This window comes from Paramormyrops kingsleyae, chromosome 25 (genome assembly GCF_048594095.1).
Source record: "Paramormyrops kingsleyae isolate MSU_618 chromosome 25, PKINGS_0.4, whole genome shotgun sequence".
Classification (NCBI taxonomy): Eukaryota; Metazoa; Chordata; class Actinopteri; order Osteoglossiformes; family Mormyridae; genus Paramormyrops; species Paramormyrops kingsleyae.
In genome coordinates this window covers 15,216,589-15,228,994 of record NC_132821.1, presented here as the reverse complement: position 1 = coordinate 15,228,994, position 12,406 = coordinate 15,216,589, and the positions used below count along the sequence as shown (strand labels likewise).

At 41.4% G+C, this 12,406-nt stretch overlaps 1 pseudogene; it reads right to left on the bottom strand.

Moving 5' to 3' along the window:
- Positions 1-5,167: 5,167 nt before the first annotated feature.
- LOC140583239 (U2 spliceosomal RNA) lies at positions 5,168-5,400 on the bottom strand (annotated as a pseudogene).
- Positions 5,401-12,406: the final 7,006 nt, after the last annotated feature.

Sequence of the window (12,406 nt, the reverse complement as noted above, 5' to 3'; positions counted from 1 at the left end):
ATAATAATGAATCCGTAAAGTATTAGAAACATGGCTATAATTATTTATCAAAAGGCATAACACATTATACCCATGTGTATTATGCATTATGAATGATTTATGAAGCTCTCATCTGGAATGCACTATAGATACCCTCATAATGCATTATGATGGTCGGAATAATACAGCTTTCTACTGCATTACAAAGGTATCTATAGTGCATTATAGATGAGAGCTTCATCAGGCAGTCATAGTGCATAATAAACATGGCAATGTGTTATGCCCTTTTAGAAATATAGCCGTGTTTATAATGCTTCATGAATGCATTATAATGCATGGTCAATGTGTTTAAAAATGACTAAAACAAAAAAAGATGTTACCAAAAATCATTTATGGTTCTGCCTGTGATGCTATCAACACTCAAGCTTTTCTGGTCAGTGCAATTTATAATTGTTCAGACAGATAATAGTCTACCATGTGAGCGATGCTCAGGTCACTGATCAACACAAGTTTGTCAGAAACAGACTGACAAGATTTTTTAACGTTATGACAAAAAACTATACACACAAATATGAAAAACGATCATGTCTATTCATTATCCCGTGTGTCATTTTAGTACAAGCCATGGACACATACAGTGGGTACGGAAAGTATTCAGACCCCCTTCAGTTTTTCACTCTTTGTTATATTGCAGCCATTTGCTAAAATCATTTAAAATATTTTTTTTTCCTCATTAATGTACACACAGCACCCCATATTGATAGACAAAAAAAAGAATTTTGAAATTGTTGCAGATTTATTAAAAAAGAAAAACTGAAATATTACATGGTCCTAAGTATTCAGACCCTTTGCTCAGTATTTAGAAGAAGCACCCTTTTGAGCTAATACAGCCATGAGTCTTCTTGGGAAAGATGCAACAAGTTTTTCACACCTGGATTTGGGGATCCTCTGCCATTCCTCCTTGCAGATCCTCTCCAGTTCTGTCAGGTTGCATGGTAAACGTTGGTGGACAGCCATTTTTAGGTCTTTCCAGAGATGCTCAATTGGGTTTAAGTCAGGGCTCTGGCTGGGCCATTCAAGAACAGTCAGAGTTGTTGTGAAGCCACTCCTTCGTTATTTTAGCTGTGTGCTTACGGTCATTGTCTTGTTGGAAGGTAAACCTTCGGCCCAGTCTGAGGTCCTTAGCACTCTGGAGAAGGTTTTTGTCCAGGATATACCTGTACTTGGCCGCATTCATCTTTCCCTCGATTGCAACCAGTCGTCCTGTCCCTGCAGCTGAAAAACACCCCCACAGCATGATGCTGCCACCACCATGCTTCACTGTGGGGACTGTATTGGACAAGTGATGAGCACTGCCTGATTGTCTCCACACATACTGCTTAGAATTAAGGCCAAAAAGTTCTATCTTGGTCTCATCAGACCAGAGAATCTCAGAGTCCTCCAGGTGTCTTTCAGCAAACTCCATGCGGGCCGTCATGTGTCTTGCACTGAGGAGAGGCTTCCGACAGGCCACTCTGCCATAAAGCCCTGACTGGTGGAGGGCTGCAGTGATGGTTGACTTTCTGCAACCTTCTCCCATCTCCTGACTGCATCTCTGGAGCTCAGCCAAAGTGATCTTTGGGTTCTTCTTTACCTCTCTCACCAAGGCTCTTTTCCCCCGGTAGTTCAGCTTGACCAGATGGCCAGCTCTAGGAAAGGTTCTGGTCGTCCCAAACGTCTTCCATTTAAGGATTATGGAGGCCACTGTGCTCTTGGGAACCATAAGTACAGCAGAATTTTTTTTGTGACCATGGCCAGATCTGTGCCTTGCCACAATTCTGTCTCTGAGCTCTTCAGGCAGTTCCTTTGACCTCATGATTCTCATTTGCTCTGACAGGTGTAAGGTCTTATATAGACGAGTGTGTGGCTTTCCTAATCAAGTCCAATCAGTATAATCAAACACAGCTGGACTCAAATGAATGAATGAAGGATGATCAGAAGAAATGGAAAGCACCTGAGTTAAATATATGAGTGTCACAGCAAAGGGTCTGAATACTTTGGACCATGTGATATTTCAGTTTTTCTTTTTTAATAAATCTGCAACAATTTCAAAAATTCTTTTTTTTGTCTGTCAATATGGGGTGCTGTGAGTACATTAATGAGGGAAAAAAATATTTTAAATGATTTTAGAAAATGGCTGCAATATAACAAAGAGTGAAAAATTGAAGGGGGTCTGAATACTTTCCGTACCCACTGTAGGCTATGCGGCAAACCTAGCTTCAGCCTCTTACCAAGTGAGCGATGCTAGCTAATTGGTGACACAAAATTACTGTCAGTACCGTGACGACAAGATTTTATCATACAACAACATAAAAACTACACACATCATCAAATAACGGTCATGACAATTCATTATTTAGTGCATAATTACAGGGAACGTATGAGAGACTAAAGTCTGTCAGTTCTCTCTCGTCAAACAAGTGAAATGGATGCTAGTGATAATGTTACTATAAGTGAGCTGTTATGAAAACACCTGGCGGTATAACTGTAAATTTATCCTGTAGTTCTACATTTATCTCAAACATGTCATTCTGACACTGATATGTCTTCAAGCCATCATTAGTGGCTCCCTCATCTGGCCTCAGTAGTGGTTGCATCCCAGAGCCACCAGCAGCCTGCTGGTCTTGGTGGCACCCCAGTGTTTGCTTGTAGAGGAGATGCTCAGTGGCAGTGATGGTGGGAGTCCCAGATGAGACAAGATGAGCACAGAGCTGTCCAGCCCATTGTTGCCAATGGTCACATTCTACCAGAATGCCCTGACACTAACATCCAAACATCCCACGGACCCCAGCTATCCACTGTAGGGAAACTGAATAAGAAGCCTTTACCTTGGGCAGAAAATGCTTTGTTTGTGTAGTACGTCTTAGTGACAGAGTAGCAATTTCAGAGGCCATTAAGTTGAAAAATATGCAGTGAAATATCTAATGATATCTGAACATTCAAACACAGCATACAATTCAGTTTGCAAATTTAAACAATTCTATTTAAAAGAACAGTTTCATTTCAGAGCCGACGGCCGTGTGACCATGAAATGAAATGAAATGCCGACAACATTCCTGGAGCCTTCAATTTAGCATACACAGTGCCCTCTACAGGATTCTGTCGAAACCGCATCCCCTTCAGCCTCGTTCACGAAACGTGCGAGTTGTTTTCAGCATATACGTTTTTCTTTATAAATCCCAAAATCCTCTTACAAATGTGCCTATGAATGTTTGGCATCTTTTTCGGTCACATGAAACCATCACAGACCCATCTCTTGACCCCAGGCTACAGTCTGCCTACAGAACCAACAGACCTGTGGACAATGCAGTTAACACTGGACTCCATTTCTTGCTCCGACACTTGGAGTGCCCTGAGACATATGTTAGGATTCTGTTTGTGGACTTTAGCTTTGCATTTAATACTATTCTATCGGAGCTAATGCGGACTGAACTCTCACAACTGTCCGTGCCTGATCCAAAATAACATGTTATAACCACGATGGCCCAGTTTTACGCTACAATCATTGAGTCAGTGAACGAGACCAAGCCAGACTGCAACACATCATCCACTCAGCAGAGCGAATAATCGGCAGTAAGCTGCCTACCCTCCAGACACTGTACATCACCAGAACCAGGAAACGGGCGTACAAAATCTTTGAGGACCCATCTCACCCTGCTCACCACATCTTTCAAGCCTTACCCTCCAGGAGAAGACTCATGGCAATCAGAACCAAGACCACAAGACACGCCAAGAGCTTCTCCCCTCAGGCAGTCTCTCTCATTAACCAAACCAGTCTCTGAATGGACGTTCAATTAATCGTCAGCTGCAGTGAAATATCCACCAGCATAACCAGTGAACAACTGATAAACTTCCTCTATGATTATATTCTGCACTCTTGCACATTATGCACACATACTGCGAACTCTTTATATATTTTGCACTCTTGCACATATAGTTGACTTGGCTGCTACTTAATAACGACACTATTCAAGAGCCCTTTAAATTATTATACCATTTATATAGTTTATATTCATACTACAATGATTACTATGTACACACACATATATAAATATCATAATACCATCATTACTGCCATTAATAAACTTAATTATCATATTATTATCATATTACCCAATTGCCAGTCTATTGTCTATTACCTTTCTGCATATGTCTTTGCTAAATGATGTATGTTCTTTGTAATGTCATGTAAAAGCACCACCAAGGCAAATTCCTTGTATGGAAACATATATGGATTCCGATTCTACATCCTTCATCAGGACTAGAAAACTTCCATCCAGTGTTGCATTTCACTTTGACGCTGTCGCTTTTGAAACACTTTTCTGTGATCTAGCTCTTGTTTTGGTCGCCGACTATCATCCAACAAAAGGTTCATTTCAGCTCTCCTAATCTGACATAAACCACACTCACAAACACTTTCGGGCTACTGTGCCACCGGGAAGGGATGGACTCCGGTCGGGATGGGTTTCCAGCATTTCCTATCCTGGCTGTTCTCTTTAGGGACAAACACAAGAATGGAGTCTAGTGATCACACCGGAACCTGACTTACCTGAACGGAGATGTACGGAGCAGACTCTCATATGCGCAGGGATGCTCTGGAATGCAAGGTCTTTACGCCCCACCGCTAGAAGCTACGCCATCCGACGCCATTTCGTCAACTATTCCACTTTTGCCCTTTGTCTTTTCCAATCCGGAAAGGAGAAGAAACGTGTACTGGTCCTGAAGACCGAAGAGAGACCGGAGTCGACATGGGGCCGCCGCTTAGCGGGTTGCCGTTAGCCGGGCCTCCGTGACGCCCCCGCTCGGAGTAGAATGCCCAGGGACGTCACAGCCACCGGCGTCCTCCCTGTCCTCCTGTCCTCTCAAAAAACAGCAGTCGTTTAAACAAACATGAGGGAAAATTCAAAAGGCAAAGATGACGTCATGCCTTACCTCAGCACAGCTGCCCACCGCACAAGCGACAGCGTGTCACCTTACTTTAAAAAAAAAAGAAAAAAGAAAAAAGAAAAACGGCGGGAAATGGGGGCCGCGCACGGACAGGGCCCCTCCCTCACACCACATGCGGCTAATTAGTTGGCCATCCAGAGGCACTCAGTCTATTAGTCACCCATTCAGTCAGTCAGTTCTGCCTTTCAACAACAGGGGGCAGTAGAGGTGCACCGTTCCCGGAAGCACTGCAATACCGGGTCGATGCCTGGAGCAGACGGGGCAAGCCCCACTTCCGGCTCCCTGTTCCAAAAATCCGTTTAATATGTGGTGCCCTCCATGGGGGACGTATCAAAATAACCTTTTCATACCAAAACAAAATGTAAATCAGCTCAAATACATGAATAATAAATATTATGCTTGTACTACTAACATTTACACATAATCACAATCTATAAGGCTGAAACATTCCCACACTATGCAAATCATGCCAACACAGTACAATCAGACTTTCAAAGATAATATTAAACAAATAGAACTACCTGCAGAACTATTACCCATAAAACAGGAAAAGGGCAATAAGACCAGCAAATACAATTATACACCATTTAAACCTAATTACAATTATATGGTCAATAAAACAATTAAAATGTCACCTTATATGCATGCTATTAAAAAGTTAAGACCTTTAACCCTCTGGAGTCGACGGCATCGTCGGCAATGCCGTGTATCTTTCTCGTGTATTTCAGTTCATAACTCGCTGAAATCTTATTATAGAAACATGAAAAAAATGCTGACTAAATCCGTAATCTGTCTTCTTTTCAAAACGTCCATTGTCGGAAGTATTAAACTTTTAAAAATTAGGTTAAATCGGCAAAAAATTAAACCATGTCACCTTACTTTGTTTTACCTGCTTCGGGGGCATGTAGTACCGCTGTCACCCGAAGATCGCTATTCACATTCTAAATAGCCGCATTAGCGTGTATTCAGATCGCATTCGCATGGTAATTTGATTAACAGCACAACGGTGAAACGCGATCCAGATACATCTCCATCAGCACCATAAAAGGGGGGTAGGGACGTGGCCAAGTGACAATGGCTCATTCATACACATGAAAGTTGCTAAATATTCAATGAAAGGAGCCAGAAATAGTTACATGAGTTAGGTTTTTCTTATTCATTTATCCAAATGAATATTGCAACTACACCATTTAGTCATCTTCATGTAGCCAAGACTTTGGTGATCAGATATCTGGGATCAAGACAGACTGCCAGCGTTGCTTACTATGTACTTTTATAATGTTTCTGCAAGTGTTCCAAACTGCATTTTGCAATGTCTATACTTTGAATGTCAAATTACAAACTTCACATAAATCTGACATATTTACAAAGTACACTAAGATTAAGATGAGTTTGTTGCCAAACCAAATATATAAGAAATAATTTATTTGCCAGGAATTAAGTTTATGATATTGAATGAAATGTGTGAGCTTGCCCCAGTTAGTGAAAGTGTGTCCCCTACCCCTAGACTCCAGAGGGTTAAAAAAGAACACATCCACAGACTTCCAAGCTCTGCACAAGGGTTGGGCTAAAACGGCATTTACACCTTCCCAAAACACATAAAATCAGTAAGCTTGGGAATAAAATAGGTCAATCGCACAATAAACAGCACAACAGATCAAATAAAATGCTAATAAATGTTAATAATGTTAATATTGATGAATAAGTGCTACAGTGATCAACCAAAACAGTGCTCAATAAAATCTTTACGTGCCATTAAATAAAATCCATACCAAATAAAACACACACACAGAAAAACAAAGCACACTTACCTAAAACCCGAAGTGTCCTCTGTGTGCTTCAGGAAAGTGCATCACGTCAACCCTGTAGGATGGAGTGTCACCACCTAGACGAACCGGGGCAGCTTTCGCCTAGGATCAAGGCAGTTGGATGGATGTCAACTTACCTCTGGGGGTAGGTCGTTTAGGTAGATGGGTGCTTCCTTCTGGGGGCTGGGGGTTTGGGTGAATGTCAGCTTACTTCTGTGATCAGGGTGTTTGGGTGGGAGCGAGCTTACCTCTGGGGTCAGGGGTTTGAGTTGAAAGCAGCTTGCCTCTGGGGTTGGAACATTTGGGTGGATGTGAGCTTACATGAGGGGCCTGCATTTTTGGGTGGACAGCAGCTTGCCTCTGAGATCGTCTGCCGCCGCCCCCCAACTTTCATAGCCAGGACCCCCTCCCTTCCCTAAGGTAGAATAATTCAGACATCCCAACCTGCAAAAACTCAATTCATGGAGGTGCCCCCAACCGCCCGACATGGAGTGAGATGTAACTTCAACAAACTTGATTTCACAGTTTAATTTCTTCATTAATTTCCTCTAGTCAGCGCACTAAATTACGAAGGTCAATATTATGTATTATTTTGACAATAATATAAGTAGATTATTTTACCATTTATGCAAATTCCTTAATTATATTCCATTGCTACTTTACAAAAGTCTTCAAGGAGTCTTTCATGACAGCATTGGCAACTAACCAAGTGTCTAACTAGTGTAGACCTGAATAATACAGCACATGAAATGACACTTGTTAAACTCAACTCAACATGCATTTTACAGTCGTTTAAACCGTCATGAGCAATGCTGAAATCACTGTTGCTAACAGTACAGCACGCAACACTGTCATTATTTTCATCCTTATTAAACAAGGATACACTTTTGTGTAGTCTGAAGTGAAATACGTTTTATATTTCCGTTTTTTGGGGCACTCTCCCTCTGTCATGATGCTCCACTGAACCGATAACTTCGGTCCTCGAGAAGTTAAATAAAAGCCCGCCCGCATTGAAATCTGATTGGCTTATTTTGCTAAGTAAACCAATCAGGATGCTGTCTGTCTAGCACGGGCTACAGGCACACACGCAGGGATCCACACATATGCACGTTCTCTCTTTCTCTCTCTCACGCTCATTCCGTCGTACGCGCGCGTCTCAAGTGCGCGATGCACACGCTACTGTCTGGTATGCATGCTCTTGTTTACTTGCTCTTCTTTCCGGGATATTTTATTCAATTTGCGGGTATCAGGGAGTCGCGGTCAATATGTGGGAGACTCCCGGAACTTCCGGGAGACTCGGGATGTCTGGATAACTGCTTATTTGTACTATAATGATAGCTGTTAATTTTCAGGGAGCTGTGATGATATTCGAAATTGTGCAGGGTTATATAAGTACTGTGAAGCTGTCGTTATCCAGTTAAATGTTTAAAAATATTTATTATTTTATCATATTCTATTTATACTTTCAGCTTATTCACAGGTCTCTCCTGCATTCATCTTACCGTCCGTCCATGCCTACTTTAACGTAAAATCAGACAGATTGCTTAACTTGCAGCTGTCCAATTACGCGTACATATTTTATTGCTGCAGATAATTAAGGTAGGTAATACAACGCTGAAGGTTAGATGTATAGTACGATTACATATGTACAACATGTGGTAATTTCAGTCAGACAAACGTTTAAAATGGAAAACCAGCTTTCCGTTTCCATAGCACGTCTTAGTCGAAGTACTACACTGCCATCTATTGGAAAAGTCAGGTTACTGAATCGTGAAATGTGTCTGTACTAAAATGGATAATATCTTCAGTCATGTTTTCTTTCAGGACCACTATAAGAGGATTATCAGTATGAAGGTTTATCAATAAAAACAATTTATTAAACTAAATATTACAGGGCTCTCCCTGAAAATACGACGCTCTTAGCTTCCAAAGGCAAGGACACTGTTACCGACAAAGATAACATTAGAATAGTTGTTGTTTCTTTCCTTTTAATTCCTTTGTGCAGAACTCACAAATTACAGACTTTGTACTAATGTCACCTTTTCTACATCTCTGCAGGAGCATTTGGTATCTGCGTATTGTATATGTGGTCAAACTGTAACAAAATAGACAACTTAAATTTCACTTAGAAAGCTGTATCATGTTATAAATTCGGGAAATCACACACCTTCTATATTAACTCTTAAACATTAGGCTTTAGCTTCAATATCTCGAACACACTATCAGACATCTTTAGAACACTTTCGCCTTTTCAATAGAAACCAAATAAGCCTATAAACATAGTTAAATAACAACTGCATCACATTTGGCGAGAAGACGTTAATTATCCACCGCGATCTCAATCAACCTTAACATAAACCACAAGCGAATTGTAACTACAATAAAATATGCTCACCACACTGGGCTCAGGAAAGAATCAAAAAATGTAAATTTGTTATTATTAGATAGTTTAAAGCAGAGATCACTAACAGGCGGACCGCGGTCCGGGTCCGGACCCAGAAGCTGTCCCATACGGACCCAGACCGATAGCCAAAACAGAAAGTTATTATTTTGAACCTGATGGGGTGCTTCTATTTTAACCGACGCAGCTTTTGTAGTCTTTTCGGTAGTGAGTTGGTACTAGAACCGCCGTTTCCCACGCCAATGAAAGTCAAACGCCTTTGATCGCCAAGCAAGACGTAGTTCTGCGTATGCAGCCCTTTGTTTGCGCTAATATGCCATTAGTGTTAATAGCAGCAGCAAAGCTAACACCTGCAACTAAAAAGCGTAATGTTCCTAACAGAGTGGCTGATCGGTCCTGAAATCGTAAAGCTGAAAAGTTTTCAAACACAGTGTATAGGCCTATTATATAACATGTTGGATAAATAGACGTAGTTTATTGGTGACTTCATGTTCGTTGAAGTTTCCGCTTTTTAAACAACTGTATAAACTGAAAGTAATATTATTTGTTATATAAATCAACTCAGGTGAAACAAAAATTGTATGTTTTCAGGGCTGCCAAATCTCAAGCAGCTGGCATGACACTCACGCTTTCAGACTAACGCAACAAATCTATATTATTCCATTATAAATATCATGAGGCATGGAACGGGGAAACAGGAGTCGAATGAACACAAGGTGTAATTAGGAAACCACGGTCAGGTACATACAACCACTACATAACGTTAATGACCACACTCCTAAAGGCACACAGACACGGACTTAAATACACAGAACTAATGAAACACAACTAGAAACAGCTGATGACACGTGGATTCCACATGAGGCAGCGAGGGGGGCGTGGCACACAGGAGGATAGGCACGAGCAGGGCATGAAAATAAATCTAAACCTATTTTTTTTAAGGCTACTTAAATATATATCACACTAAATAGTTAGATATTATGATCTTCTGGACCTTCGCTTCAAGAAATTTTCTCTAACTGGACCGCTTTAAATTTTAGTTGAATACCCCTGGTTTAAAGTCTTATCAGCTACATGAATTGCGTGCTGTAAATCGTCTCTCTTCTACGGTGGCCCAGAGAGCTCAACGCGCTGCAACTTCAGAAAACACATGCAAACATAAAAAAAACCCACAACAAATTAAGAAAACGTCTCCATCAGTTGGACAACACACAGACGGTTTTAAGGTATGACAGCACAAGTCTCTCAAAAGCCTTCATTACCACCGATGTGAGAGCCACCAGTCTGTAGTCACTGAGGCAAGAGACTCTGGGTTTCTTTGGAATAGGTGTTATTGTGGATGATTTAAGACACAAAGATCCAGTGACTGGTTGAAAATATCTGTGAAGACAGGTTACTGTTGATCTGCACAGTGCTTCAGAGTGGCTGGGGAGTGTTGGAGTACACCGTCTCCACCGGGTCAAGAGATTCACAGCTGACACGTGGAGAAGTTGCAGGTCACCAGTTTATTCTCTGACAGATTGCAATCCGGGAGCGACCATCTGACATACATTCGGCATGTACAAGAGGAGGCTCTGCCATATGTATCAGCTGTTTCCCTTTTAAAGCCCTTTGGGCATCTCCCCCCTCTCTCGGTACCTTCCGTCTACGTGACAACCACATGTTTGACATTTGCTCTAGTTAGTCGGTTAGTACTTGTCCTTCTGGAAGGCTAAACGATAAGTAGGGGCCGCTGACGTTTTCTGTCGCTTCCTCTATCTGTTCCGATTAGGTCCCCCTGCCCTGCCGGCGCCAGTCAGTTCTCGTTTCAGTTAACTGCATTTTCTAGAATCAACCCCCCCCCCCCCCCCTTTCATCATGCCCTGCTTTAAGCTATATTCTCCTTTTCCTCTATTCATTGTGTGTTCTTTATAAATCTATTGAATCCCAAACTACCTAGCAATGTTGGTAGTAACGCGTTACTGTAATTACACTACTTTTGTCTGCAAGGAGTAATGTAACTAATTACCATTTCAAATTAAAAAACGCAAGGTACTGAAATTTCAACGGACTCGTTACCTTTGTCTTGCGTGAAAATATTAATGGATAAAGGCAGCATGTTCCCCTAATTTCCTGTTTATGATGTAACGCCATCCGACCTTACCCTGGCGCAATGAATGGGTGATATTATAGGTACGCTGATAGGTACAATTAGACAGTTGTATTGTCTGGCACTGTCACAGCAGCAACACTAAAGTAATATAACTACCATGCAATTTGCTAAGTCACGAAGTTATCTTTTGTCATGTGACTATACCGTTACATACCTTAACGCAATTAAGATGTTTTCATGTGTTTCTAATGATACAATTACACCACTAGCCATGTAGAGGCATTAATCGGGAATTCATTTCTAAAGGCTTCATGTGACCAAAAAAGATGCCAAACATTCATAGGTACGTATCTAAGAGGATTTTGGGATTTATAAAGAAAAACGTATGCTGAAAACAACTCGCACGTTTTGTGAACGAGGCTGAAGGGGATGCGGTTTCGACAGAATCCTGTAGAGGGCACTGTGTATGCTAAATTGAAGGCTCCAGGAATGTTGTCGGCATTTCATTTCATTTCATGGTCACACGGCCGTCGGCTCTGCAAATTTAAACAATTCTATTTAAAAGAACAGTTTAATTTCAAACTGAATTGTATGCTGTGTTTGAATGTTCAGATATCATTAGATATTTCACTGCATATTTTTCAACTTAATGGCCTCTGAAATTGCTACTCTGTCACTAAGACGTACTACACAAACAAAGCATTTTCTGCCCAAGGTAAAGGCTTCTTATTCAGTTTCCCTACAGTGGATAGCTGGGGTCCGTGGGATGTTTGGATGTTAGTGTCAGGGCATTCTGGTAGAATGTGACCATTGGCAACAATGGGCTGGACAGCTCTGTGCTCATCTTGTCTCATCTGGGACTCCCACCATCACTGCCACTGAGCATCTCCTCTACAAGCAAACACTGGGGTGCCACCAAGACCAGCAGGCTGCTGGTGGCTCTGGGATGCAACCACTACTGAGGCCAGATGAGGGAGCCACTAATGATGGCTTGAAGACATATCAGTGTCAGAATGACATGTTTGAGATAAATGTAGAACTACAGGATAAATTTACAGTTATACCGCCAGGTGTTTTCATAACAGCTCGCTTATAGTAACATTATCACTAGCATCCATTTCACTTGTTTGACGAGAGAGA